This window comes from Oryx dammah, unplaced genomic scaffold (assembly GCF_014754425.2).
Source record: "Oryx dammah isolate SB20612 unplaced genomic scaffold, SCBI_Odam_1.1 HiC_scaffold_16, whole genome shotgun sequence".
Classification (NCBI taxonomy): Eukaryota; Metazoa; Chordata; class Mammalia; order Artiodactyla; family Bovidae; genus Oryx; species Oryx dammah.
Window position 1 is genome coordinate 4,010,516 of NW_024070200.1, and position 7,534 is coordinate 4,018,049.

The 7,534-nt window shown below is 56.5% G+C and overlaps 1 long non-coding RNA gene across 1 annotated transcript; it reads right to left on the bottom strand.

Moving 5' to 3' along the window:
• Positions 1-232: 232 nt before the first annotated feature.
• On the bottom strand, positions 233-5,852 carry LOC120875179. The gene is made up of 4 exons (XR_005723834.1): positions 4,635-5,852; positions 3,491-3,585; positions 658-829; positions 233-243 (listed from the first exon to the last, which is right to left on the bottom strand). It is a non-coding gene; the product is annotated as an uncharacterized LOC120875179 (long non-coding RNA).
• Between the last annotated feature and the right edge of the window lie 1,682 nt (positions 5,853-7,534).

Below are 7,534 nucleotides of genomic sequence, written 5' to 3' on the forward strand. Positions count from 1 at the left end.
TTAAATTGGCATGTTTACTGATGGGGGATTTCAAGTTAGCAGAGACACCCCCTCCCCAACTGTTTGTACAGTAAAGCTCCACAGGCTGGCGGGCTCCCCCAGGCCTTGGCAGGCCCTGCCGCTCCCCTGCCAAAGAGAGAGCGTAACAGAAACATCTACTATTTTTGAGTGTTAGAGAAAACGAAGATATCGCAGATGGTGGAAAGCAGTATCCTGGCCGCTTTTCCTACACCCCAGACTCTGCTGCACCTTCTCAGTGGCATCCTGCCCCAGGGAGACCAGGGAGACCGGGGACCCCGGGCTGGGGGCTCGGGGTACCCAAGTCAGGGCTCAGCCTGCTCAGGGCCCCGCATGCTCACTGCAGTCCTGCCCTAGGGGGCTTCCCTCCCTTTTCCACAGCCAGAGGGCATGCATGGGGTTGGCCTCACCTTGGAGCAAGGCTTCGTGAACTGGGGCGGGGCATTCCGGGGAGGACTTGGGTGGCTCCATTCCTTTCAGTCACTCAACAAACACTGTTTGAAGCCCAGAGGAGCTACTCTGGGTAAGGTGGTCCTGACCCTCCTAATAGTGTGTGCTCCCTGAACCCTGTGTGTCCTGGGCAGACCCCACCTCTGTTCCAGGCCCAAATGGAAGTCCACTAGTACTTCTGATGGGTACTGGCCTCCAGGGTCAGGTCAGGCTCCCCAGCTCACAGCCAGACTTCTCTAGGCAGAAGTCCTTCTTATGGCCACCTCTGACTCTGCCCTTGGCTCCTGGTTGGGGCCTACCCAAGGCTCAGCCATGGGATGTCTACACACCAGGCACTTGCTGGGGGCCAGGTCCAGAGCGCCTGCAAAGGGCAGACATGGCCAACAGCATCATATGATGCCTTCCCCGGGGCTGAGTTCCCAGTCAGGCACAGGAGCCCCTCAGCGACCACACCAGACACAGCCGCTGCTCCCATGAAGCTTGCAGGCTTTGCAAGGAGATACCTGTTGCTCAAAGACTCAGAAGACTGACATCTGACTGCAGATTGAGGTTCTGTATGGATCAGGCTTGGTGGATCTGGGAGGGCTTCCTGTAGGAAGTGGCATTGGAGCAGGGCCCAGGGGACTCATACTGGGCTAAATGAAAACAATACTGCAGCACTAAGGGCATGAGGTGGGCACTGAGATGCCTGTCTGCTCCCCTAGCCCAGCCTGCACTTCCTCGGGGTCCTTCCCCACCCCAGCCTGGCACTCATTCCGTCAGGCGGGGGGCAGCCTGGCTGTGCACTCGTGGGCTGCTCTCCACTGCCACCAGGATAATGTGAAAATGAGCAACGAGGCTCCATCACACCCTTGCTTCTTGGCCCTTTAGCCCATCCCCGCTGTGACAAATGGCCCCTCGGCCTCTGCGGGGTCTTTTCAGAGGCCTCAACTACAGAGCCTTGGCGGCACTCGGTGGAGATTTATGTACATCTTCCCTAGATTCTTCTCAGTTCCTCTGCTTCTTTATTCCCTCAAAGAGCACGCCTTTATTTATTCATTCCACAAACATCCTCCCTGCGCCTCCGGTGTGCTTCCTCCTGGTAAGAAAGACCTGATTCGGTACACTCCCTGGTTGACTACCTACTTCGCACTGTTGTCTGAGACCAGCTTCAGTCCAGCTATTCACTGACCAGCAACCATGAGCTGAGCTGACACTGCAGAGTGAGGGCCCTGGCTTCTAGAAGCTCTGTGGCAAGGCAGCAATGTCACCCCCCACCACAACCCCATGAGAACCAAGGTACTGAGTCCCACCTGGGATTCCCTCTCACAGCCTTGGGGTGCTGGGTCACCCCCTCTCATCAAGAGGGAAACTGCTTATTTGCCAGAGATGGGTCTTGATCCCAAAGTCTGAGACCACCCCGGGAAAAACATCCATGACAAAGCAGTCTGTCCCCTTGGGTCTCAGTTTTCTTATCTGTATGAGGATGTGAGTGGAGGGACAGAGGAGAAGGGGAATAAACTTAGGGGTCCTACTCAGCCCTGGGATTTGGGGTTGGGGGGCTTTGCATCCTCAAAGGCCCAAGAGGACTGAGACCTCTGTGGGTCCCCAGGGCTGCACCAGGCGCTGACCTTGGTGACTCGGGGTGCAAGTGAGGGTGGGGGAGAGCACAGGCGAGGGGGAGCCGAGCCCACCCGGCAGAGCCTCGCGGCTGGTCTGAGTGCTCATTCTGACTAGATCTGTACTCACCTGGGGGCAAACAGAGCCATCCAATGTGCTCAAAGCTGCTCCACATGGGCCCTGGGTATTCAGATCCCCACAGTGCCCCGGGTCTTCCAATGAGGCGAGTGGTCCACCCTCTGGGCCGGGGGGTGGTAGGGACACCCAACTGCAAACACCCCATTCCAGGAGGAACGGCACTAAATGCAGGTACCATGTGGGTGCAGGGGACAACCGTGAAAAGGATGGCAAGCTGAATGTTGGGAAAAGTGAGCCTACATCATCGTGCAAAAAGCATTTGTGGCCGCGGGCCCTTGCCCACACGGGCACCAGAAAGCAGTGAGCGGCCCTGAGTTTGGACCCACAGCTGGTTCACTGACATAGTGCCTGCGCGGTGGCCCCAAGTCACTGACCCTCTGGCTCCGGGGTCCACTGTGCCTTTCCTCCTGGCCTTTGTGCGGACAGACATTTTCATTCTGTTTGTCAGATGAAAACAGGCCCTTTGTTTATTTTCTCGTCTCTTCAAACAGTAGATAAACCAGTAATTTGGCTTTTAATGAAATTCTGCACCGAGTAGCACAGGGTCACCCGTCTTTGGGTCTAGAGTGAGGGTGGAAGCTGCACGCTGCTCAGTGCCTGGTACCCTGGGCTGACATTTTGTCTCATGCATAATTCTCGAGTGGCGGCAATGTACCCAACGCTTCTCCGCGCGGCGGCCTGGGCGATGAGGGGGCTCAGGCAGCCGTACTCATTACCGCTGTGTTGCGGTGTGGAGATGGTTACATTGGAGCTATTAAATAAAGGCTAATGTTGCCTCCCATCCACCTACATACATTTAATGTATTCCAAAGATGTGTGGATGCATTAACAACAATTTTCATCTCCAAATGTCCCCATTCTCTCAGTTCCATGCATAAAATATTAGCCCCAACACTACGCTCCAGCCTGTTGCAGATGTAGTTCCCATAACACCCGGCTCTGGGTGCTGGAGAGTTGGCTAGAAAGTGGGGAGGGGGCTCAATTGGGGTGTGTGGGGTTATATTGGGGCTTTTCACTCCTTTTGGGGCCCTGAAGGCACTAGAAAGTGGAAAGAAGTGCCCAGACCCAACACCAAACCTCTGACTCTCAAATGACATCCTGCAAGGGGCAGAAAAACACGGAAGATCAAACAGCTTTTAACAAATGTGAAGAAATTCTAAAAACCGATTACCATATTCATATGCTTATCACCACATCTTCTTGAGTGCCTTGCCACTTTCCTAGAGATTCACTTGATAAGATCCCAGCCCTCAGGGAGTCGGTTAGTCAATCAACACTCACTCACCTTTCTTCTACTCTGTTCCTGGCCTGGATCCCAGGACTAGGGGCACAGCAGGGAACATGACAGAAAAAATCTCCTGCCCTGAGAAATTTTACAATCTAAGGGGGAGAGAGAAAGAAAATATTAACATCCATTTAGTTTAATTTCATGTAATTTCAGATAAGCTAGGAAGACAGTGTTAACAGGATGATGAAAGAGGTGGCTAGGAAGAGGTAGGGGCTAGACTGGGTGATCAGAGACAGCTTTGCCAGGCAAGCGACATTTCATCACCTCTGGAATCCCAAACCCCTGCTCTAGAAAGGGCACAACAATTGGTGGGGGAAGGGGGAAGCAAGAGACTCTGCTGAGGGTCCCCAAAAAGGAGCATGAAGGGCATGCTTAGGACTCAACTCGATCAGAAAGATGGATGGGCCTAAAAGGGCGATAAACCGTAAAGTATGGCAGGCAGAGAAGGAGGTGGACCAGTCTGTCTGGGGCCCTGAGACACTAGTTACTGTTTTGGAGCCCAGCATGAGGGCAGGGGGGCTGCCAAAGAGGGGCTCTGGGTAGGACAAAGAGAGCCAGACTGCACTCTGGAAGGGTCTCTCTGGCAAAAGGAGGAGAAGGGAGCCTGGAAGGAGACACAGGTCGGGGTGGGGGTGGGGGGGTCTGTGCATTGGTCTAGGCCAGAAAGGGTGGTCCCTCCTGCAGGGCTGTGGCTGGGCGCCTGGAGAGAGAGCGTGAGGACCCCACGAGGAGGGATGTCTGTAGAACTTATAGAGGCCTGACACTCCATTGGCGCGGTTACTGCTGGTCTTCCTGGAGCTGGGGCAACCCCTCTGTGCCCTGGGCACAGAGAGGCCATGGGCCAGAAGAGGAACCAATGGGGAGAAAGCATGTCCAGAGAGGAGATGTCAGAGGTTAAGGATGTTGCTTCATGGGGATGGGAATGATACCCATGTCAGAAGGGGCTTCTGGTAGCTCAGGAGGCAAATAACAAATACCAAACCACCTGAGGTCATCCTTGGGAGGCGCTCACCTTTCCAGGGGCCCTGGACCCTTCCCATGCCCTGGGAGATCCTGCCGTGCGGGGTCTGGGCAGGGTCAGGGTGGGGGTGGGGGGGTGCCCATGTGAAGGAAGAATCAGCAGGTAAGCCTAGCCCAGCACCTTGGCAGTGCAGCAGTCAGGGACCGTGGGAGCCGGGTGGGGGGTCTGCTCCGCGCTGCTCTCAGGAACCCTCCAGAATGGATGCAGCTGGAAAATGAACAAGCCAGTGGCTTGTCCCACATCAAGTCCCCAGGTGAACCTGTATGGAGGCTTTGGAATCAGCACCGGAGGTGTCCAAGGTGAGATTCGATATCGGAAAGAGGTTGACTGTATAATATTCATCGTTTAGAAAAGTGAACACCTCACAGGCAACCTATTTCAGGTACCACTGAACGGGGTTGACTGCAGACAGAGGCTGCTTCCCCAGACGTCCCCGCCCCGACTTCACAGGCCTGCCCACAACCCCTCCCTGACCTGGCAGTCCCGTCTAGGGCCCCGCCCACGGATGAGTCATCACGTGCTTGGTCCTCGAGGACACGGGACACCGGTGAGCGTGCGGGAGGCATGCAAGGTGGGATTTGATACCGAAGAGAGGCCGACCGTGTATTGTGCGACATGAAGAATGCGAACGGGCCACGGGCAACCTCTCCTCAAGCATCAAGTGCAGCAGCATGCACGGCAGGCAGACAGGCCGGCCCTGGGGCTCTCCTCCACGGGGGTCGTCCCTCTGCGTCTCAGAGCACTGGGACACGAGGGGAAGCAGCCGGGACACATGCTCAGGCGCAGGCCATACACAGGGTCCATCCTAGGCGGGAGGCCTTACGGAGTGACAGGTGCAGGCCAGTTGGGCCGACCCCTGCAGGGACCCCCCCTGTGATTCAGTGGCACTGGGCTTGGACAAGAGACTGAAGCCGAGCCGTTCATCACACACCAAACAAATGCTTCATGATCAGCCTCCCGGGGCAAGCCCCACCTCCTCCCAAAGTCAGCCTGCCCTCCAGGAAGCTCGTGCAGGATGAATGTGGAGCCCATGCATTCACATACCCTGGATGGGGTGGGCTTCAGGCCTGGCCCTGCGCACCAGGGGTGGGTGGTACTGAAAACAGGCCATCTGTGTTATATTCGTCATTAATAAAGCGAACTCATCACAGACAACCTCTCCTCAAGTACCTAAAGTGGTGCCTACTCCACAGACTGCAGTCGTGCACCAAGGATGCTGGCCTCCCAGGAGCCGTCCTGAGGGTGGATCAGACGCCACAGGTGAGAGGAGGTGGGGAACGGACACAGCCAGGCACCGCCCCCTCCCCTGAAGAACCTGGCCTGCATCTGGGCACCCTGCCCGGCGGGCAGTGACATGGGAAGCCCCCACCCCCTTCTCACCCCCACAAGGGCTTCGTCAACAAGCGCTCCTCCAAGGTGAGATTTGATACTGAGAAAAGATCAACCATGTATTATTCGAAGTCAATAAAGCGAATATAACACGGTCGATCTCCCTTCAGGTACCAGGAGAGATGCTGAGCTGGGGAGCCAGTGACTTGCCCTGGCCCGTGGGCCCTGCAGGCTGCCGTGGGTACGGACAGCTAGTGGACCAGGTGAAGTACATTAGAAACAATTACTTTCCAACTGGTCGACCATCCGTCCTGTACCCCAGAGTGGTTGCCGGTACTGACGTTCTTCCCTGAGGTGCCACGGCCTCCCAGATGGCCTCTCTGATGGATTTTGATACCGAAAAGGGGTTCACCGAGCAACATTCGTCGTCCAGATGCAAAGTTGCTCGGGTAACCTCTCCCCGCGTACCATGGAGAGGCTCAGACGCTTGGACTAAGGTGGATGCTTCAAGGTGGCTGAGCTTGCAGAAGACCCTCCCCACTCCAGGGCAGCTTGAATGCTGGGGACATCACCCTCGGCGGGAACCCTCCCGTGTCTAAGGCCAACCCTCCCAACGCCTCCCTGGAAGGTAAGAGAGAGACCCATCCCATCCTTGGGCGGTCTGCGGGTGGAACGGACCCTGACCAGAGTTAACAGAGATGAAACCCTGCGGGGCCAACTCTCCAGCCCCAGAACCCAGAGAGGGCGACTCCAGGCACCACCCCCCATCCCCGGCACAGGGGCTCCCCTTGGAAGACGTTGCCTTTGGAAGGAGCTCAGTGAGGTGCTGTGCGTGTGCCTGACCCTGACACCCACAGCTCCACTCTCCGAGCTCCCACCAACACTGCCTCTGGCCCACGCGGAGAGGGTGGGGGGTGCCACCCCAGCATCCTTCGGTGGGTGATTTAAAGTGGAGAAGCCGGTTGACCCTTTGATTAGCCTCATACACAAATCACGTGAAACACCATGGGGAGAAAGAAAGAGGAGGGAGAAAAGCAAGCGAACCATAGACGACTGCTCTTCAAGAAAAGGCAAGGCAACTCTGTCGTTAGAACCCCAGCCTTTCTCAGAGCTGAATATGCTCAGAACCCGCCCCCCAGTGACGGGCTGGCCCCTGAGGGTTGGGGAGCAGACGACGTATGCCACAAGCAGAGGCCGGATTCTGTGCCCACCACCCATTTTTCGAACTTTGGAGTGGGACCGACAGCAGAATCCTTTCCCTGACGTTGGCCCAAGTTCAGAAAACCCCGTGGGTCTTGCTACGGTTGGAGCAAGAGGCCAGCCACCCAAGGTCTGTCCTAAAGAGAGAAAACATATTACGGGCAGGTGCCCTTCAGGAGTCACGGATACTGACCTGCGCTTCTGAGACTTTCCCAGGGCTGGCACTGCCTCCCGGAAGGGCTCATGGGGACCGTCTGGACATTGATGGCTACCGGGCCAGATGACATACATCATCAGTACCTCCGGGGCACATCCTGGGGCCGCACCCCTGCACCTACCCGGGAGAGGGCTCTGGCTGCTGGCCACCTCCTGTGGGTAGCATAGCTTCTGCAAATACTCCGAGCCTGGGGGGCTGTCCTGGAAAGAGACCCACCATGCCGTGTTGGTCATCTGGGAGGCCTGCCCGCAAAGGACAATCTTTTTTTTTTTTC